The sequence below is a fragment of the Rhinopithecus bieti genome, unplaced genomic scaffold (genome assembly GCF_001698545.2).
Source record: "Rhinopithecus bieti isolate Rb0 unplaced genomic scaffold, ASM169854v2 scaffold_20892, whole genome shotgun sequence".
Lineage (NCBI taxonomy): Eukaryota > Metazoa > Chordata > Mammalia > Primates > Cercopithecidae > Rhinopithecus > Rhinopithecus bieti.
The window spans coordinates 1,223,355-1,246,173 of record NW_016810602.1 but is presented as its reverse complement, the minus strand read 5'-3'; the positions used below and the strand labels follow the sequence as shown (position 1 = coordinate 1,246,173).

The 22,819-nt window shown below is 39.2% G+C and overlaps 1 protein-coding gene across 5 annotated transcripts in view; it reads left to right on the top strand.

Annotated features, from left to right (window-relative positions):
• The window catches only part of FUT8 (fucosyltransferase 8), a 354,455-nt gene that overhangs the window by 25,857 nt on the left and 305,779 nt on the right, over nt 1-22,819 (top strand). Inside the window, exons 1-3 of one of the 5 annotated variants that reach the window (XM_017892450.1) lie at nt 15,286-15,329; nt 15,660-15,771; nt 20,258-20,315. The exons of the other annotated variants lie outside the window; for them this stretch is intronic. The gene's annotated coding sequence lies outside the window, so the exon portion shown is untranslated. Of the gene's footprint in view, nt 1-15,285; nt 15,330-15,659; nt 15,772-20,257; nt 20,316-22,819 lie in introns of those variants that run through there. 5 annotated transcript variants of the gene reach the window in all.

Here is a 22,819-nt window from a genome sequence, read left to right as displayed (position 1 = left end):
GCCGGGCGCAGTGGCTCACACCTGTAATCCCAGCACTTTGGAGGCCGAGGCAGGCAGATCACGAGGTCAGGAGATCGAGACCGTCCTGGCTAACACAGTGAAACCCCGTCTCTACTAAAAATACAAAAATTAGCCAGATATGGTGGCGGGTACCTGTAGTCCAGCTACTGGGGAGGCTGAGGCAGGAGAATGGCATGAACCCAGGAGGCAGAGCTTGCAGTGAGCCAAGATCGCGCCACTGTACTCCAGCCTGGGTGACAGTGAGACTCCTTCTCAAAAAAAAAAACAAAAAAATCGAAAAAACAATGATAGTTTTTTTTTCCAAAATAGAATAGTAAAGGGCCCTGACAGGTTCTTTGACAAGCATTGGGGTTACACACTCAACTGTATCACACAATACCAGGGGACATCATTCACATAAAAATTTTTTTTCTTTTTTCCCACTGGAGTTGTGCAGTGTAGCAGTCTGGACTGTGTATTTACATTTATTTAGGATTATCAGTGATTAGGTTCCACGGAAAATTTGAGTACTACCAAATGATGCATTTAAAAGCATTTTCAATGTTTCTCTGAAATGAAATTTTGTCCAGGAGCTGGTTCTGAAGAAATGCCCTATAGGCAGTATGTCTAATGGATCAGACTTGGGAGACATAAAGGCCTATTTCAGATGCTCATCTCTGCCGTTTACTGCATGAGTGACCTTGGGCATCTTGTCTAGTTTCTTAGAGTTCATTCTTTATCAGCAAAACAGGGTTGATAATCTCTCCTTTTTGTAGATGTGACAAGAATTATAAATAATGCATGTAAAATATCTGATGTAGAGTAGACCTCTTCAAGTTGCAACTGCTTTTACTTCTATTTCTTAGCACTTAGTACTGATTAGCCAAACAGCGTATTGAAAAAAGCTTAGGGTATCAGCAAAGCAGAAGAAAAGAATTTGAAAACAATTGAAAGCATTTACTATCTAACATTTAAAAAAAAAACTGAAGCAGAATTAGGAAAGAAATAAGAATTTATTGGACTAAATGTTAGCAGTTCAGTACTGTTTTTATTTTGTATTTAATAGGGAGAGAATACAGGGCTATACTATTATATTTTCTGTTCTTGGGACCTCCAAAAGTCTTAATTTGGTCTTACCACCACTACCACCACCATGGCCATCTTCATATCATGCTTGTGTTAAAGAAAGACTCTTTGAAACATGTCACCTGATGTTTAGGGTCTTAGAAATGCAGTTTACTGGCTTGAGACTAGAGTACATGAATTCATATTAATTGACATCATTAGCTCTTCCCAGTAAAATGAGAATATTTGAGGTCCCAGGGGATTTTATAGGATTTTAAAAAACTTCATAATTTCTTAATGATTTTTTTTGTTATTACCCATAGTGATTACAATAAAATCCTTAAAACAGCAAGGAAGGAGAACCAAGGAGATTAGATACACTTTATAGATGCAAGGCGAGAGGTTTAGCAAGCAATGGAGTAGAGAGTAAAGAAGAGGAGTTTAGCCTGAGTTTCTGGATCTAGGAGGTAATTTAGAAGTCTTAACTGTAGAAGAGTCTTTATACTGATAGTGATTTTTTTTGTTTGTTTGTTTGGTTTTAAATTGTTTCTGCTATGGTGTTTTCTGTTTGTTGGACATGTTGGTTTCATACCTCTGTGTAGTAAGGAGGTTTTAAAACTTTGGCCCAAACTATTTTGGCTCACACTTTTACTTTTCATATGGGCTTTTACAATAATATGGAGAGAGGGGATAAGAAATTGTCTAAAGTAAAATCAAAGGTTCTTTGTCTATTTCTTCTCTCAAGTAAGAATATATCAAGAATATTTCAGTCTAACCATTTTGTAACTTGAGATTAGAGAAGGAAGGTTTACATTCACACATTACTTTCATCTGCCTTTCTTGTCTTTGACCTATTGTGACAGAAATTGGCAGGTTTTATTTCTTTCCTCAAATATTCATTGTCTACTTCTCTCAAGTTAACAAAACCTAGATAGAGGGCCCAGTTGCCACTTGCCGAAAGAGCAACTTTCTGAAGTTCTCTTATAGCAAGGTATTACCTTGTGACTAAATTCTGGTCAGTTAGATGTCAGTAGAAGTGTTTGATATTTCCCAGAAGTCTATTTAAAGGAAGAGCTTTGCCCTTCTTTATCATTTTTTTCCAGCTGCCAACTTAGATCATGAGGATAGGGGCTGTACTATAAGCTGGAAAGCTGGAAAGACCCTGTATATTTATGTCGTGGTAGAGCAACTCTGGAGTATTATCAGATTATTTTATGTGAGAGAGAAATAAACTTCTGTTTTGTTTATGCCATAGTTGTTTTGGGTTTTCTTATTACGCATTGCTGAATCCACGATCCTTCACACCTCCATCTAAGGCATCTTCCCTTCTGCCTCCTGTTCTGTGGTTGAACTCTTGGTGCTCTTTCACCTTCCACTGCTAAATCCCTGAATTCTCTTGCTCTCCGCATTTTCCATAATATTCGTTCACAGGCACAGTGTTGCAGTTAGAAGCTGCTATGCATTGCTAGTTGTGTAGCACCTGAAATTTTAATTTTTTTTAAAAGAAATTTCAACAGGAATATGAAGGAATGTATAAGCACAGTTACACATATTTTATTTCCTAATGAAAAATATAATTTCTAAAGCACAATGTATCCATTAAGTCTCCCGTGCCCTCCAATTGTAGTTGATACAGATTTGTTTGGCTAATTGGCGGCCAGCAATTCCTCCAGGGAATATGTCTAGATCACTAACAGACCCCTTTTTACTTGCCTCTTTTGGAAAACTCATCCTATCCCTACCCTAGTAACATGATCCAAATGGAAGCCTATTTCTGTCACAGTTATTGGTTCAAGGATGGATATGTAAGCAAAAATGCCAGCTCTGTCCTGGGTTTTTAGAACTGCATGTAGGGGAAGAGGCTATAAGGATATGGACAAACTGGTTTAGGAGGATCATACTAATACTCAGAACAGAAGTAGAGATGGAGGGAAACAAGTCAATCTTCCTCAGAGAATGGACACGTACCTCATATAGGCTAATTAGAATCTTTTGTTTAGTAACTTCTGATAATTTCAAGTCAGACTCTGCCGGACACTTGAACTGGAAGGTCATGTGAAGGACAGAAGTTTCTTTAAAGCCATACTCCTAAATGTAATAAATATCTTTAAAAAATTTTAAAGGGTGATAGAAACTATATTCTTTCTTACTTTGAAGGGGGTTCCTATCTGGTACATAATCTATACTGTCTGTTATTCAAACAAATTACTCATTTAATAAAGCGTTTCATGGAGAGGAAAAGAAACTACAAGTTTTTTCTTTATGGATGTGGAATACTTTTAAAGGAAAATAAATGCTCCCTTAAACACCAATAGCAACAATAAAATACGCACAAAAGCCTCCTAGTGTTGAGAAACCATCATGTAAGTGCCGAGCATTCTGGTTCTGCTCGTGGATCTCTTTACAAATAGAAAATTATCTCTTATGTAAGTTTGTTGAAGCATTATTTGCCGTAGCTAAGATATGGAATCATCCTAAGTGTTCAACAACACGTGAATGGATAAAGAAAATGTGTGTGTATATATATACACACAATGGAATACTATTCAGCTTTTCAGGAGAAGGAAGTCTTGACATTTATAACAACATGGAAGAATTTGGAGGACATTATGCTAAGTGAAATAAGCCAGACACAGAAAGACAAATACTGCGTGATCTCACTTATATGTAGAATCTAACAAAGTTAGACTCACAGAAGCAGAGAATATAATGGTGATTACCAGGGGCTGTCAACTGGGGAGAAATGGGGAGATGTGGTTAAAGGGTACAGTTTCAGGTATATAAAGGAATAAGTTCTGGAGATCCAGTGTACAGCATGGTTGACTGTAGTTAATAGTAAAGTGTGGTATACTTGAAAATTGCTTAGAAAGTAGTTTTTTTTTTTTTTAATTGAAATGGGGTCTCACTGTGTTGCCCAGGCTTATTTAGAATTCCTGGGCACAAGCAATCTTCCTGCCTCAGCCTACTGAGTAACTGGGATTACAGACATGTGCCACCCTGCCCAGCTAGAGAGTAGATTTTAAGTATCCTTACCCATTAAAACAAAAAGAGGTTGGATATATGAGATAATAGGTATGTTAATTAGCTTGATTTAATCATTCCACAACATACACATGTGAAAACATCCAGTTGTACACAATACATATATATAACTTTTATTTATCAATTAAAGTTTAAAAATTATATCCATCTGGAGTTCTTCCTGTGGGAAAATGACTTCTTTGGCCACCTAAGGTCGTATTTTTTTGTAAACTCTTAAATTTTAGACATATATAGTTGGTACAATTGGTAAGTCACAAGTATTAGTGAGAATTTTATTTGGGCCCATGAAGAACCAATAAAGGCAATAAAACACACCAAGAATGAGTGAAAAGCTAAAGCATAGTCCAAAGATCTCATTTATTGTAAGTGAGAAGTATCCTTCACCTAAATGAGGTTGAGTAGAAACTTCCTTACCTCTGCAACAATTTATAACTGTGGAATTAGAATTTAGATTCAAGCTAGCAAAACTAGAGCTACATTTTATACTCGAAACTGTGTCTGCCACTTAAAAGAGGAAAAAAAATGAATGAATATAAGCTGGTTATATTGAAGTATATTTTACACAGTTTTTTTAGGAGTTAATTTCTTATTTAGATGGAAGGATAAGTGAAAAGATATATAAATTTTTAAAGAGGGGCAGGTAACTTTTAATTTTCTTTGTAACTTTTAGAATTTATTTCCCTACTTGATATATGGAAATCTACTGTATAGGATGTTTGTGGAGTTAGAAGAGATTAGGGTTGTCATAATACAGATGTCAGTTTAATTGTAATTCGTAGTACAGAACCTTAGAATAGTAACCATTTTCTGTCTTCACAAATTTTAGAAAAATATGCATATATATTGATAATTATTAAAAAATTCGAACCAAGCTTTGGTTCACAATGGATTTGTTTAGTAGGTAAATTATTTTATGTTTAAAAGTGAGTACATGTCTGGGCATGGTAGTTTACACCTTTAATCCCAGCACTTTGGGAGGCCAAGGCAGGTGGATCACCTGAGATTGGGAGTTCAAGACCAGCCTGGCCAACATGGTGAAATCCCATCTCTACTAAAATACCAAAAAAAAAAAAAAAAAAAAAAAAATTAGCCTGTTGTGGTGGCACATACCTGTAAGTAATCCCAGCTACTTGGGAGACTGAAGCATAAGAATTACCTGAATCTGGGAGGCAGAGGTTGCAGTAAGCAGAGGTCGTGACACTATACTCCAACCTGGGTGACAGAATGAGACTCCATCTCAAAAAAAAAAAAAATCAGTTTGTATTTACTCTTTTTTTTTTAATGCTCTAAGTTCTAGGGTACATGTGCACAATGTGCATGTTTGTTACATACGTATACATGTGCCATGTTGGTATGCTGCACCCGTTAACTTGTCATTTACATTAGGTGTATCTCCTAATGCTATCCCTCCTCCCTCCCCTCACCCCACGACAGCCCCCAGTGTGTCATGTTCCCCACCTTGTGTCCAAGTGTTCTCATTGTTCAGTTCCCACCTGTGTTTACTTAGATTTAATGGGATTTAATCTGGGTTTTCAAACGGCTGTCTAGATAATTCTTAGATGCATCCAGATTGAGAAGCACGAATCCAGAGCAAAACAGAAACAGCTAAGGGTGGACACTTTTTTTTTTTTTGAGACTGAGTCTTGCTCTGTCGCCAGGCTAGAGTACGGTGGCATGATCTTGGCTCACTGCAGTCTTCACCTCCCGGGTTCAAGTGATTCTCCTGCCTCAGCTTCCCGAGTAACTGGGATAACAAGCACGTGCCACCACACCCAGCCAATTTTTGTTATTTTGTATTTTTAGTAGAGACATGTTGGCCAGGATGGTCTCGATCTCCTGACCTTGTGACCTGCCTGCTTCAGCCTTCCAAAGTGCTAGGATTACAGGAGTGAGCCACTGCGCCCAGCCAGGGGTGGATATTTGAGGACACAGACATTTGAGGTACTGACCGTCATACATACATACATACATACATACATACATACATACATATAGTATAGGCCGGGTATGGTGACTCACACCTGTAATCGCAGCACTTTGGGAGGCCAAGGCAGGTGGATTACTCGAGCTTAGGAGTTTAAGACCAGCCTGTCTTTACCAAAAAATACAAAAAATTAGCTGGGCATGGTGGTACGTGCCTGTGGTCCCAGCTACTTGGGAGGCTGAGATGGGAAGATTGCTTGAGCCCAGGAGGCAGAGGTTGCAGTGAGCCAAGTTGGGCCAGCTGCACTCCAGCCTGGGTGACAGAGTGAGACCCCATCTCATTTAAAAAAAAAAAAAAAAAAAAAAGAATACAATATAGAAGGGCATCCTACAAGGAAACCTGACTACTGCACCACAAAACTGCTCATCAAAAACAGAGAAATCTGTAAAACTGTCACAGACAGGAGGAACTTAAAACGATGGGCTTTATATATCAGTATTCATTAAGTATAGAAAATTTACCGTACTAACGTAAGATGTTAATAATAGAGAAAACTGGACAGGGGAGTAGTATGTGGAAACTCACTGTATTATCTTCAGAATGTTTCTGTAAACCCGAAACTGTTTTAAAAAATGAAGAGTTTTGGGCCGGGTGCGGCCTGTAATCCCAGCACTTTGGGAGGCTGAGACGGGTAGATCACTAGGTCGGGAGATCGAGACCGTCCTGGCTAACACGTTGAAACCCTGTCTCTACTAAAAATACAAAAAATTAGTCGGGCATGGTGGCGCGCACCTGTGGTCCCAGCTTCTCCGGAGGCTGAGGCAGGAGAAGGTTGTGAACCTTGGAGGCAGAACTTGCGGTGAGCTGAGATTGCGCCACTGCACTCCAGCCTGGGTGACAGAGTGAGACTCTGTCTCAAAAAAAAAAAAAAAAAAAAAAAATTTAGTAAAGCAAATTGAAAATATTTGCATAAACTTTCTCTTATTGCTTGAGAGGCCAGTTTGAAATTCTTAATGTACATGGTTCTGAAAAGACATCAAGCTTAGTTTAGTTTATAAAAGCGTTTCTTTTCATTAACAGACGGGATACTAAATAGTGAACATGGTCTTTTGACACGTAGAGTTAAATGTAATATTTCTTTTAAAAAACTGAGTATGTAAACCTATTTAGCCAGTAGGAAATGCAAATAGAAATCATGAGATACCATTACTTACCTATTAGAAAAGCAAAACCAAAACAAACCAATAAACCTAGACAATAGCAAGCTGACAGAGATATAGAGCAACTAGAACTCTCCTGCCTTACAGATGGAAATACAAAAAAAATACAGCTACTTCAGATAACAATTTGGTGGTTTCTTATAAAGTTACCATATGAGCTGGCAGTCCCACTCCTAAGTATTTACCCAAGGAAATGAAACATGTTCCTGCAAAAACCAGTAATACTCTGTTCATAATTGCCAAAAACTGGAAATGACCCAAATGGTAATGTACAAATAGACAAATATTAATTGTGAATGGACAAACTATGGTGCATCATACAATGGATGATGTACCCATTATAAAAAGGAATAAACTGTTGATATGTGTAGTGTAGCAATTTGGAGGAATCTCCCAAGCATTATACTTTTTAAAAAAAGCTAGTCTCATGATTCCATTTACATGTATTTTCAAAAATACAAAACTGTAGTGATAGAGAATGTGTACTGGTTAATCCAATGCTATGGTTTGAATGTTTTGTCCCTTCTGAAAATTCATGTTGAAACTTAATCACCAATGCAGCAGTGTTGGGAGGAGGGCCCAATGAAGGTGTATGTATTGGTTCGTATGGGGGCGCACTCACAAATGGATTAATGTTATAAAAAGGGCTTGTGGCGGGGCATGGTGGCTCACGCCTGTAATCCCAGCACTTTAAGAGGCCGAGGTGGGTGGATCATGAGGTCAGGAGTTCAGGATCAGCCTGGCCAAGATGGTTAAACCCTGTCGCTACTAAAAATACAAAAAAAATTAGACGGGCGTGGTGGTGGACGCTTGTAATCCCAGCTACTCGGGAGGCTGAGGCAGAGAATTGCTTAAACCCCGGAGGTGGAGGATGCCGTGAGCTGAGATCACGCCACTGCACTACAGCTTGGGTGACGGAGCGAAACTTCATCTCAAAAATAAATAATAGATAAAAGAATAAAAAGGGCTTGCTTTCTTGTGCTTTTCTGCCATGTGAGGATGTAGCATTTGTCTCCTTTTGTCCTCCACCTTTTACCATGAGTGTTTACAGCCAGAAAGATCCTCACCAGATGCTGGCACCTTGATCTTGGACTTACCAGCCTCTAGAGCTGTGAGAAACAAATTTCTGTTGTTTATAAGTTACCCTCTCTCAGGTATTCTGTTATGGCAGCACCAAATGGACTAGGATACCTGGGGTTATGGATGGGGAGGGTGTGTGACTATGGAGAGATAGCATGAGGGAGTTTTTGGGGTGATAGAACTGTTCTGTATCCTAAGTATGGATAGACATGTGTTGAAATTCGTAGAACTGTATACTCCTACTTCTTCCCAAAAGTCTGTTTTACTATATGTTAACTTAAATAAAATTGAAGACATACAAAGAAACTGAATGTGTGTCTACTTTATAAGGCATTTGGTCTAACTACTGGCCAAACTTATATAAATACTGTCTAATGTTTCCTCTGTTAGTTTTTTTTTTAAGTCTCAAAGATTTGTATGAAAAGTGACTGATGCACAGAAAACCTTTATTTTTTATTTTTTAAAAAGTAGAAACAGAGTCTCACTATGTTGCCCAGGCTGGTTTGAACTCCTGGGCTCAGGTGATCCTCCTGCCTTGGTGTCCCAAAGTGTTAGGATTACAGATGTGAGCGACCGTGCCCAGCTAGAAAACCTTTCATATTAAATTAATTAGCCCTGTAATCACGTGCAAAGAATTGTGATGATCACCTAGTACAACTTCACATTTTTAAATAGGTTAACAACTACCATTTATTGAAATAATGCTGTTCATGGGTTTTATCACCCAAGTGATACTATATGCTTAGACATTGTAATACTACGTGTATATATTTTTTGAATTTGATATGTCTTTTAAGCCTTTTAATCTACAGGTCCCCCCTCTCATCTGTCTCTTTTTCTTACAAGTTAGCTATTGAACCCTGGGCCGTTTGACTTGCATTTCCCACAGTTTGCATTCTGCTGATTGCATACTAATAGTGCAGTTTAGCACTTTTCTCTGTTCTCTGTATGCCCTGTAGATTTTCAACTGGATTCAGAGGCTTGATCCTAATTTTAAGTGTGATCCCTTTGGCAAGGCAGTAGGAAGTGTGTCATTAGAAGGCACTTGGCTATTTGGATGACTCTGTGACATTAGCAGCCATTGATACTCACTACTCAGATGGATTAATTCATTGGAGGTTGCAAAATAGTGATAATGATATTCTAAATTATTTCTTTTTAATTTATTACTTAGCATGCTTCCATAGAATACTGTCTTCATCACTGGTTATTAAATAGTATAATTCACAAGAAAAGCAGGATAAATACTTGATTCTTTATTTTTATTTACCAGTTTTCAAGATACTGAACTGTTACATCTAAACCTGTGAAGGCGTTTTAGGGCCTTTTTTTTTTTTTTAAACATGTTTGGATTTTCATTCATTGCAATTAATATGCTTAATGAAACTCAAATTGTTGTTACATCTTTGACCAGTGGGAGCCTGCCCCTCACCCTTTCTCTCTCTCTCTTTTTTTTTCCTAAAGACAGGGTCTTGCTATGTTGTCCAGGCTGGTCTAGAACTCCTGGGCTCAAGCAGCCCTACCTCAGCCTCCCAAAGTGCTGGGGTTACAGATGTGAGCCATCATACCCAGCCATCAGTAAGAGCCACTTTAAGAGCTTCTGAATCCTTTTAACATGATACTACTACTCTTTGATAACTTTTTTCTTATTGGTATGTCAAGTTGTTCCAGGCTTATTTTGGAAATTTTCTGTTGATGCTGTGGAAACAGCCATCTCTCCAAAATTCACTGGCAATGGAGATTATCATGTAATAGAATTAGTACTAGTTGGAGAGAGCCCTGACTAGTGCCACCAATAAAAACAGCTTTGATTTAGCTTAAAACAGTATCTGGAACGTAATAGTAGTTCAATAAATATTTGCTGAGTGGATTTTAGGATGTGGATAGCTTTAGGTTAAGGTCCATTACTTATACTACTTTTTTTTACCCCCTCAGAGTGCCTGGCTCTTAACTTCCCAGTAAATAAAGTGAAATGAGTAAGGTCATGGCCTTTGATAGCAGACTTATTCTGCTATATATTAATTGTGTGACTTGGAAGAAAGAAGTTACTTTACCACACTTCTATTTCATTATCTACAAAATGGGTTAATAACTAGCTCATAGGGTTGTCAGGAGATGGAAGTAATTTAAAGCATCAATGTAGTTGCTGACATTATACTGTATGTATACTCCATGCAGTTGGTTTTACACTGATACTGAATATAATTAAATTAGACTATCAGTTGAAGAAAACAGATAATAAACCTTATACAGGAATAATAATTATAGCTAGGTTTTATTAGGCATATATAGGCATACCTCAGAGATACTGCTGTTGGGTTTCAGACTACCTGAATAAAGCAAATAAAGTGAGTCACACAAATATTTTTGGTTTCCCAGTAGTATATAAAAATTTTATTTATGCTATACTGTAGTTCAGTGTGCAATAGCATTATGTCTAAAATAATGTACATACCTTAATTAAAAAATACTTTATTGCTAAAAATAGCTAATGATCATCTGAGTGTAATGTTTTTGCTGGTGAAGGGTCTTGCTGTGATATTGATGGCTATTGACTGATCAGGGTAGAGGTCGCTGAAGATTGGGGTGGCTGTGGCAATTTGTGTGTGTGTGTGTGTGTGTGTGTGTGTGTGTGTTTTAAGAGTTGGGCTTTCACTGTGTTGCTCAGGCTGCGTCTTGAATTCTTGGGTTCAAGTGATCCTCCTACTTCAGCCTCCCTAGTAGTGGGACTACAGGTGCACACCACCAAGTCCTCTGTCATTTTTAAAAATAAGACAACAATGAAGTTTGCCATATCTATGGACTCTTTCCTTTCACAAATATTTCTCTGTAGCATGTGCTGTTTGACAACATTTTAGCTACAGAAGAACTTCTTTTCAAATTTGATGTCAGTCCTCTGAAACCCTGCTACTGCTTTATCAACTAAGTTAATGTAATCTTCTGAATCATCTGTCATTTCAGTAGTGTTTGCAGTATCTTCATCAGGAGTCAATTCCATCTCAAGAAACCACTTTATTTACTTATCTATGAGGAGCAACTCCTCTTTTATTCAAGTTTGATCATGTGATTGCAGCAATTCAGTCACATCTTCAGTCACCACTTTGAATTCTACTTCTCTTGCTCTTTCCATATCTGCAGTTACTTCCTTCACTGCAGTCTTCAACACCTTAAAGTAACCCATTAGAGTTAGCATCAGCTTCTTCTAAACTGTTAATGTTGATATTTTGACTTCCTCTCATGAATCATGAATGTTCCTAGTGACATCTAGAATGGTGAATCCTTTACAGAAGGTTTTCAGTTAACTTTGCCCACGTCCATCAGAGGAATCACTATTTGTGGCAGCTATGGCTTCATGAATGTATTTGTTAAGTAATGAGACTTGAAAGTTGAAATTACTCATCGATTCATAGGCTGCAGAATGGATGTTTTGTTAGCAGGCATGACAGCAACATTTATGATACAGTGTGGATTTGTGTCCCCTACCCAAATCTCATGTTGAGTTGTAATCCCCAGTATTGGAGGTGGGGCGTGGTGGGAGGTGATTGGATCATGGGGGTGGATTTCTCATGAATGATTTAGCACCATCCCCTTGGTGCTGTCCTTATGATAGTGATGAGATCTGGCTGTTTAAAAGTGTGACCCCTTGTTCTCTTGTCTCTTGCTCTGCTTTTGCCGTGTGACATTCCTGTTTCCCCTTCGCTTTCTGCTATGATTGTAAACCTCTAGAAACCGAGCAGACATCAGCACCATGCTTCTTGCAAAACCTGCAGAACCATGAGCCAACTAAACCTCTTTTCTTTATAAATTATCCAGCCTCAGGTATTTCTTTATAGCAATGCGGAAACAGCCTAAACAATTCATTTTCTTGCACGTGTCTATCAGATCTGGCTCTTGGGTGACTAGGTGCATTGTCAATGAGCAGTAATATTTTGAAAGAAATCTTTTTTACTGAGCAGTAGGTCTTAACAGTGGGCTTAAACTATTCAGTAAACCATGTTGTAAACAGATGGGTTCCATTTATAGAGCACAGGTGGAGTAGATTTAGTGTAATTCCTAAGGACCCTAGAATTTTTGGAATGATAAATGAGCACTGGCTTCAAGTTTAAGTCACCAGCCACATTAGCTTCTGAAAAGAGAGCCTGTACTTTGAAGCTGTGAAGCCAGCATTGACTTCTCTTCTCTAGCTATGAAGTCTTAGATGGCATCTTTTTCCAGTAGAAGGCTCTTTAGTCTTCATGGAAAATCTGTTGTTTAGTGTGGCCACCTTCATCAATGATTTTAGCTAGATGTTTTTGAATAACTTGCTGCAGCCTTTACATCAGCACTGGCTGCTTCACTTTGTACTTTTTTGTTCTGGAGACAGCTTCTTAAACTTCATGAAGCAATCTCTGCTAGCTTCCAGCTTTTCTTTTGCAGTTTATTCACCTCTTTTAGCCTTCATACAACGGAAGAGAGTTAGGGTCTTACCCTGGATTAGACATTGGCTTACCTGGTTTGATCTTTCTATTCAGACCTCTCAGACTTTCTCCATTATCAGTAATAAGGCTATTGCACTTATCATTCATGTGTTCACTGGAGTAACGCTTGTAATATCCTTCAAGAACTTTTCCTTTGCATTTACAGCTTGGCTGTTTGGCCCAACAGGCGTAGCTTTTGACCTGTGGCTTTTAACCTGCCTTGCTTAATCATCTCTCGCTTTTGATGTGTGGCTTTTCCTTTCATTGAATGCTTAGAGGCCATTGGAGGGTTATTAATTGGCTTCGTTTCAATATTGTTGTATTTCAGGGGATAGGGAGGCCTGAGGAGAGGAGAGAAATTGAGAGAGATGGCCAGTCAGTGGAGCAGTCAAAACATACACAACATTTACACATTAGGTTTGTTGTCTTAAATGGGTACAGTTTGTGGTGCCCCCCAACAATTACAGTTGGAATATCAGATATTACTGATCAGAGATCACCATAACAGATATAATAATAATGGCAAAGTTTGAAATATTGTGAGAATCACCAAAATGTGACACAGACATGAAGTGAGCACATGCTGTTGGAGAAGTGGCACTGACAGACTTGCTTGACACAGGGTTGCCACAAACTTTCAATTTGTAGTAAATATAGTATCTGTGAATTGCAATCAAGTAAAAAACAATAAAACAAGGTATGCCAGTATCTTTGAATTTTTCAGAATTTTTCCTGTTACTGATTTCTGGTTTCATACCATTGTGGTTGGAATGATTTATTATCTTCTTAAACTTGTTAAAACTTCTTCTGCGGCCTAACATATTATGTGTCGTTAGTATATTTTGTGAACTCCTGGGGAGAATGTGTGTTATACTGCTGTTGGATAGAATGTTTGGTATATGCCTATTAGGTCCATCCATTTAGTCTAAAGTGCAATTCAACTCCCATGTTTTTTTTATTGATTTTCTCTCTGTGTCTGTTCATTGTTGAAAATGGGATATTGAGGTTTCCTACTATTATTCTATTGCAATCTCTCTCTTAAGATCTACTAATATTCTCTTTGTATATTTAAGTGCTTTGATATTGGGTCTGTATATACTTATAATTATTACAGGTTCTTGATTAATCAATCCCTTTATTATTAAATATTGACATTCTGACTGGGTGTGGTGGCTCACTTCTGTAATCCCAGTGCTTTGAGAGGCTGAGGCAGGCAGATTGGCTTGAGCCCAGGAGTTTGAGACCAGCCTGAGTGACAGGGAGAGACCCCCGTCTCTTCAAAAAATACAAAAATTAGCCAAGCATGGTGGCGCATGCCTGTAGTTCCAGCTGTTTGGGAAACTGAGGTGGGAAGATGGCATGAACCTGGGAGACAGAGGTTGCAATGAGCCAAGATCGCACCACTGCACTCCAGCCTGGGTGACAGAGTAAGACCCTGTCTCAAAAAATAATAAATGAATAAATAAATACTGACATTCATTATTTTTATAGTCTTTTCTGAAAGTCTGTTTTTCCTAAGTATAGCTACCCCTGCTTATTGGAGTAGGTTTGGTTGTTACTTGCATGAAATATCTTTTTCTCTTACTTCACTTACAGTCTATGTGGGTTCTTAAAGAGTAAATGATTCTCTTGTAGTCTAAAGTTGGCTCCTCATATACATGGATAGATGGGTGCTGCATCCATATTTAACCCATTGCAGATTGAAAATATCCGCAAATAAAAACTAATAGAGTATAACACCTATTACATAACACTGAGATTGCTTTAGATATTTTAAGTAATGTGAGGATAATTTTAAGTATTTGGGAGGATTTACATAGTTACATGCAAGTGCAGTACCATTTTATGTTAGAGATTTGAGTAGCCATAGATTTTGGTATCTGTGGGTAATCCTGGAACTAAACCTCTATGGATACCATGAAACAACTATTGTTGGGTCCTGTTCTTTTTAAATCTATTCAGCTACTCTTTGTCTTTTGATTGGAGAATTTAATACATTTACATTCATGGTAATTACTGATAGGTAAGAACTTACTACTGTTACTTTGTTAATTATTTGCTGTTTGCTCTGTAGATCCTTTGTTTCTTTCTTCCTCTCCTGCTGTCTTCCTTTGTGATTAAGGTGCTTTCCTCTATGGTATGCTTTGATGCTTTACTTCTTGTCTTTTGTATATCTACTATAGGTTTTTGTTATTTGGTTACCATGAGGCTTACATGGAACACCTTGTATTCATAACTGGCTAGTTGAAGCTAATAACAACTTAACTTTGATCACATAAAAAAACCCTCTGCTTTTAATACCTCCATTTAATGTTTTTGATGTCACAGTTTACCTCTTTTTATATTGTTTATCTCTTAACAATTCTTGTAGCTATTATAATAGATTTGTCTTTTTTTTTTTTTAATTCTTTTTTTTTTAGATGGAGTTTCTCTCTGGCCCAGGCTGGAGTGCAGTGGCGTGATCTTGGCTCACTGCAACTTCCGCCTCCTGGGTTCAAGCGATTCTCCTGCCTCAGCCTTCCCAAGTATCTGGGACTACAGGTGCGTACCACCATGCCCTGCTAATTTTTTGTATTTTTAGTGGAGATGTTGTTTCACCCTGTTAGCCAGGATGGTCTCGATCTCCTGACCTCAGGTGATTTGCCCGCCTCAGCCTGCCAAAGTGCTGGGATTACAGGAGTGAGCCACTGCGCCCGGCCATAGTTTTGTCTTTTAACCTCACACTAATGACATAAGTGATTTACCCGGCATCATTATAGTATTTGCGTATTCTTATTTTGACTCTGTGCTTACTTTTACCAATGAGTTCTTTACTTTCATGTGTTTTCATGTTACTAATATTTTTCTTTCATTTTGAACAACTCCTTTTAGCATTTCTTGTAAGACAAGTCTAGTGGTGATGAGACATACCACCACCAAAGGAACCTAACAGCAAAGAGCTTTTGTTTGTGAAATTCTCTTTATTTCTGGACAGCTTTGCCAGGTAAAGTATTCTTGGTTAGCAGTTTTTCCCCCCATCGGCCCTTTGAGTATATCATCCCACTGTCTCCTGACCTGTACATTTTTGCAGAGAAATCTGCTGCTAGCCATATTGAAGCTCGCTCATATGGAATTTGCTTCTTTTCTCTTGCTGCTTTCAGGAACCTGTTTGTCTTTGATTTTTGACAGTTTGAGTTCAGTGTATTTTGTAGTTTTGTTTGGATTGAATTTGATTACAGAACTTTGACTTTCCTGTACCTGGATATTTACTTTTTTTCTTTAAAGAGACAGGGTCTCACTCTGTCACTCAGGCTGGAGTGCAGTGGTACAATCATAGCTTACTGAAGCCTCCAACTCCTGTGTTCAAGCAGTTTTCCCACTTCCTCTTGAGTAGCTGGGACTACAGACACGTCACCACACTTGGCGAATTGTTTTTTTTTTTTCCTGTAGGGATGAGGTCTTAGTATGTTGCTCTCACTTTGGCCTCCCAAAGTGCCGGGATTATGTACCACTATGTCCTGCCAATGTTTATGTCTTTCCCCGGATTTGGAAAGTTTTTTGCTTTTCTTTCCTTTCTGTTTCCCTTTCCTTTCTTTACCTTTCAGGCAGAGTTTTGCTATGTTGCCCAAGCTGGACTTGAACTCCTGTGCTCAAGCAATCTCTCCAGCCTCAGCTTCTTGAGTAACTGGGACTGCAGGCACATACCACCACACCTGACTCTGCTATTGTTTCTTTAAATCAACTTTCTGCCCCTTTGTCTGTCTCTTCTCTTTCTTCAACTCTTATAATCTGAAAATTTTCTCTATGCTATCCTATAAATCTTGTGACCTTTCTTTATTTTTTTTTTCATGTTTTTCCCTTTTTTCCCTTCTGGGTGTATATTTTCAAATAACCTGTTTGCAAGTTCATGGATTTTTTTCTTATATTTGATCAGTTCTACTTTGAAGTTTGCTGAACTTTAAAGCAATTATTTTAAATGTGTTGTTGGGCAGTTTTTATATTTCCTTTCTCTCCTCTCCTCTCCCCTTTCTTCTCCCTTCCTTCCCTCCTCCCCTCCCCTCCCCTCCCTTCCCTTCCTTTTTCTTCCCTTCCCTCCTTCTTTTTTTGACAGTGTCTGGTTCTGTTGCCTCAGCTGGAGCACGGTGGCATGCTCATGGCTCACTGCAGCCTTGACCTCCTGGGTTCAAGCAATCCTCCCACCTCAGCTTCCCAAGTAGCTAAAACTACAGGCATGTGCCACCACTCCTGGCTAATTTTTGTTATTTTTAGCACAGACAGGGTTTCACTGTGTCGCCCAGGCTGGTCTCAAACTCCTGAGCTCAAGCAATTGGCATGCCTTGACTTCCCAAAGTGTTGGGCTTACAGGTGTGAGCCCCTGTGCCTGACCTATACTAGTATTTCTTTGGAGCCGGATATAGTAATATCTCAACATTATTATGTTCTTTTGGTGGTGGTATGTCTCTGACATGGTTTGGCTCTGTGTCCCCACCCAAATTTAATTTTGAATTGTAATCCTCATGTGTCGTGGGAGGGACCTGGTGGAGGTGATTAGATCATGGGGGCGATTTCCCCCATGCTGTTCTCGTGATGGTGAGGGAGTTCTCACGAGAGCTGATGGTTTGAAAGTGGCAGTTTCCCTTGAGCGCGCACGCTCTCTCTCTCTCCTTCTGCCTTATGAAGATGTGCCTTGCTTCCTCTTTGCCTTCTGCCACGATTGTAAGTTCCCTGAAGCCTCCCCAGCCATGAGGAACTGTAAGTCAATTAAACCTCTTTCCTTTATAAATTACCCAGTCTCAGGTAGGATCTTTGTAGCAGGGTGAAAACGGACTAATACAGTCTCTTTGGTTTTTCATGTTTCTTATTGCCTTATATTTAATGGATCAGTCATGGAGCTGAGGCCTGAAGCACAAGTGTGAGTGAAGGGTCTGTGGCTCTGGGATCTGGAGCAGTAAGACACCGTTGCCTGGGTTGCAGGTACCCCTGCTCCTGTGTTAGTAACACTGTGCGAGATGTAGATGCTTGTATGCTTGTAATTCACCTGGGGAGCAAAGAACAGGAGCATAGGCTTGCTCAGAGTTAGTAGAGCTCTGAGCTGGCAGGGCTTAGTTCTTTATGGCAGCTGGGCTGGTGTGTAGAGCATGGGCACTTGCAGTGAGAGCTTGGCTCTAGGGTTCCACAGTGTGAACCACCTTGCTATGGCAATAGTATGAGTGTTAGAGATGTGGGTGGTCACATTGCAGCCACAGAACCTGGGTCTGGATTGTGGATTTTTTTTTTTTTTTGAGAGGGATTCTCGCTGTGTCGCCCAGGCTGGAGTGCAGTGGCGCGATCTTGGCTCACTGCAAGCTCCGCCTTCCGGGTTCTCGCCATTCTCCCGCCTCAGCCTCCGAGTAGCTGGGACTACAGGCGCCCGCCACCGCACCCGGCTAGTTTTTTGTATTTTTAGCAGAGACGGGGTTTCACTGTGTTAGCCAGGAGGGCCTCGATCTCCTGGCCTCGTGATCCACCCGCCTCGGCCTCCCAAAGTGCTGGGATTACAGGCTTGAGCCACCGCGCCCGGCCTGGATTGTGTGTTTCACATAATTATTTCATCTGAAGATTCATTCATTCACTCAGCACGTATTGAACTTGTTCTAGGCTTCAGGAGCCTTATAACGATTCTGAGGGGCGGGAGATTTAGCTCCACTNGGCCTGGATTGTGGATTTTATGAGGAAGCTGTGTTTCTGAGTTCGGGGCATGTACAGGGGTTGGGAAAAGTGGTGGCTTCTTTTGTGAAGTGGCTCAACTTTGGCCCCTTCTTGGGTGAGGTGAGGTGTGTAACCAACCACCTTTTTGTCTTCCCAAGTGGAAATGGCTGTTGGTTCCTCAGTTGCAAGACATGCTAGTGTCCTCTGCAGAGTATCCCACTGAGAACCACAGTGGTTCCTGCCATGTGTCTTACACCAGTAGCCTCTGCCTTTCTTCTTTGTTCCTAGCTATCTCATGGCATCTCAGATGTGTTGAACTTACCAGTGATCCTTTCTATGTCTCTGTTTTGTTGCTCCGTTGTGTTTCTGTAGATTCTTTAATGGGCCGGTAAGTTCTCTCTGGGCTATTTGGTTTGTGTGGATAGTTCTCTCTCTCTTTTTTTTTAATGGAGAAATGAAGGCTGGTATGTCTTACTTTGCCATCTTGGTGACATCACCTCTGGAAAATTACTATTATGTTATTTTAGGAATCTGAGATCAAATCATGGTTTAGGAAGTTATAGCACAAACTTAAGGTCATACTGCCTGGTAGACTTAACCAGTGTGTGCTTGTAAGACCATTGTTAACTGGGTTGTAAACCCACTTCCCATAGGTGTTCTGTCCCTTATCTAAAAGAGTTTTAGTTTTTGGGTTTGAATTATCATTTGGTTTTAAGTGCGTATCTTATGGGACTCTGACTAAGCAAGGGCAAAGGAAGTGTATGTGGGCTTCTTTAGAAAGTACTTATTTTAAAGGATAAATTCCTCCTGTTCCTTCTTTCAAGAATTGACTGGTCTTCTGCTCTGAGACACACTTAAGAACCATACTTTTTTTTTTTTTTTTTTCATAAAGCACATTTAGTAAAAATTCTTTGACCTTTGAGTATATTGAGGCACTAGAAGAATCATGGTTAAGATTTTTATTGTGGTCTCCCCAGACCATGAACCCTGAATGTGGTCTTAGCATCCAAGGTAAGCATCTCTTACAATATTGAATTGTAGCTAATTTCATGAATTAAATCTTTTTGTCTCACCTGAGATTTGCCCTGACAAAGACGTGATACAAGCGTATTTTAGTCTTTTAAAAGAAACAACTTAAAATTATAAAAATTGAATGAATTGCTTAGCCTGAAAGGAAATAAATGAGAAATGGTATGAATGTCTTTTTAGTTGATGTGGTGGTATTGTTTTCAAAGTTTGTGGTAGTGTAGGGTAAAGAAGATAGAGAATTTATTAATTTGGATCATGAGTCAGAGAGGAACATCATCACAAAAATAGAATATTGTCTATAATCTTAAGCTGTCATTCAGTAGAAACTGTTTTAGCAACTCTTGGAATTTTAACCTTTTTTTCTTCTTTTGCATTTGAACATTTTGTGAATTAGGTTTAAGAAAGAGTGTTTTGCCAGTTTGGGAAAAGTAAAAATAAAGGACGTTGTATGTTTCACCAACAGTAGAATTTTAATAGTATCTGTTAGATCGGGGTCCCTAATTCTGGTATCACAGTCCGTGGCCTGTTAGGAACTGAGCTGTACAGCAGGAAGTGAGCAGTGGGTGAACAAGCATAGCTTCATCTGTATTTACAGTCGCTCCCCATTGCTCACATTACTGCCCAAGCTCTGCCTCCTGTTATCAATGATGGCATTAGATTCTCATAGGGACATGAACCGTGTTTTGAAACATACATGCAAGGGATCTAGATTGTGCACTCCTTATGAGAATCTAAAAGTCTGATGATGTGTTACTGTCTCCTGTCATCCCCAGATGGAACCATCTAGTTGCAGGAAAATAAGCTCAGGGCTCCCACTGATTCTCCATTATGGTGAGTTGTAAAATTATTTCATTACATATTACAATGTAATAATAAAAAATAAAGTATACAATAAATGGAATGTGCTTGAATCATCCCAAAACCACCCCTCCTCCTGTCCCCCAGGTCTGTGGAAAAATTGTCTTCCATGAATCTGGTCCCTAGTGCCAAAATATTGGGGAACACTGTGTTTGATCATTTAGTTTGAGGGCTGATTAAGAAAGGGGGAGAAATGAGTATCATCTTAGCTGTCTCTCCCCTCTCCCAAGATGAACTTTAGTTTTATTATTTCTGACTTGGTGGGGTTAAAGTTCAGGGTATAATAAAAATTGAATGGCAAAGTTATGATTCACATATAATCCAGGATATTTTTAGTAGAATATGACTTACATATCTCTTATTTTATCATAGGCAACAACAACTTGAAATCAACTTAAAAACAGTATATGTGAGATTGAGTATCTGGGTCCTACAAAAGGAAAATTGGTTAGCAATTAGAAGTAACTTCAACCTTAAGGACTTTACTTTGATATTCTGTTTGCAAATCAAAGAAGCGGTGGCATTCATTGGTATATATTCTACTTAAAAAGATTGTATAAATGGAATATATACTTGGTTATAAAATGATTTTTCAACGCTTTTAAGAACGACTGTACTGGGCTCAGTTAGCTCATGCCTATAATCCCAGCACTTTGGGAGGCCAGGATGGAAGGATCACTTGGGGCCAGTAATTTGAGGTTGCAGTGAACCATGACCACGCCACAGTATTCTAGCTAGGACAATAGAGTAAGATCCTGTCTCCACCAAAAATTAAAAAATTGGTGTGGTGACATGCGCCTGTAGTCCTAAGTCCTCTGGAGGCTGAGGTGGGAGGATCACTTGAGCCCAGGAGTTAAAAGTTGCAGTGAGCTGTGTTCATGCCACTACAGTCTCGCCTGGGTGACAGTGAGACTCTGTCTCAAAAAAACCCGAAAAACCAAAAAACTGAAATATATCTAGAGGATATTTTCTTACTGTATATTATATAGGCTTAAAAACTTTTTTCCTAATTATTTGAACTAACTTTGTTATTTCTTTCCTCAGTTTAACCTTTCTTCCTGAGGGTGCTTGTTTTATAAGATAATTTGTGTAAGATTGGCCAGTAACTTCATGGCATAAAGAAAACCCAGAGCTATGAATTAAAGATAGGAGATTTTGTTTTTTCCTTTTAAGATGTGGTCTTGCTTTGTTGCCCAGGCTGTAGCGCAGTGGATTTGGATCTTGGTCTTGGTTTTGACATTGAACTATGTGAGAGAAGTTACTTATCTCACTGATCCTCAGTTTTCTCAACTATAAAATAAGGACATTATTTTTCAGACCAGGATGAAATGAGGAAAGAAAAATGGAAAGAGTAGTAACTGTATACCCACTTGTCTCTTCTCCCTCCTCCTCCTCCTTCCCTCCCCTCCCCTCCCCTCCTCTGAAAGAAAAATGGAAAGAGTAGTAACTGTGTACCAAGGTCTTTTCTCTCCTCTCTTCTCTCTCTGCTCTCTCCTCTTCTCGATGGAGTTTTGCTCTTGTTGCCCAGGCTGGAGTGCAATTGCGCAATCTCGGCTCACTACAACCTCCGACTCCGGGTTCAAGTGATTTTTCTGCCTCAGCTTCCCAAGTAGCTGGGATTACAGACATGCACCACCACGCCTGACTTATTTTTTGTATTTAGTAGAGATGGGGTTTCACCATGTTGGTCAGGCTGGTCTCAAACTCTTGACCTCAAGTGATCCACCCACCTTGGCCTCTCAAATGCTGGGATTACAGTCATGAGCCATGGCACCCAGCCACTTTATTATCTTTATGTCTGTCTCTTTGTATATACATGTCACACTTTTTTTTGCTGAACTATTTGAAAAAAGTCGAAAATGTGATTCATTTCTTAATACTCCAGCATACATCACTTGAAAATAGGACATTCTTTTGTAACCAGGATATCATCATCACAGCTAAGAAAAGTAATAATTTCCTAATATCATTGAACAGTAATTCAGATTTCTTTAGTTATCCCTGAACATCTTTTTATATATATTTATATATTTATTTATTTATATTTTTTGACACAGAGTCTTGCTCTGTTGCCAAGGCTGGAGTGCAGTGGCATGACCTTGGCTCACCACAACCTCTGCTTCCCAGGTTCAAGTGATTCTCCTGCCTCAGCCTCCCGAGTAGCTGGGATTATAGGCGCGTGCCATCACGCCCAGCTAGGTTTGATATTTTTAGTAGAGACAGGGTTTTGCAATGTCAGCCAGGCTAGTCTCAAACTCCTGACCTCAGGTGATCCATCCGTCTTGGCCTTTCAAAATGTGGGGATTACAGGCGTGAGCCACCCAGCCTCCCTGAACATCTTTTAAATGTATATTTTTCAAACAGGATCTGATCAAGTCTCATACATTGCATTTGGACGTTAAGGATCTTCAGTTTATTGTGCTCTGGAGAAGTCACCCTAATTTTTGTAACTCATGAGATTTATTTTTCGAAGAGAC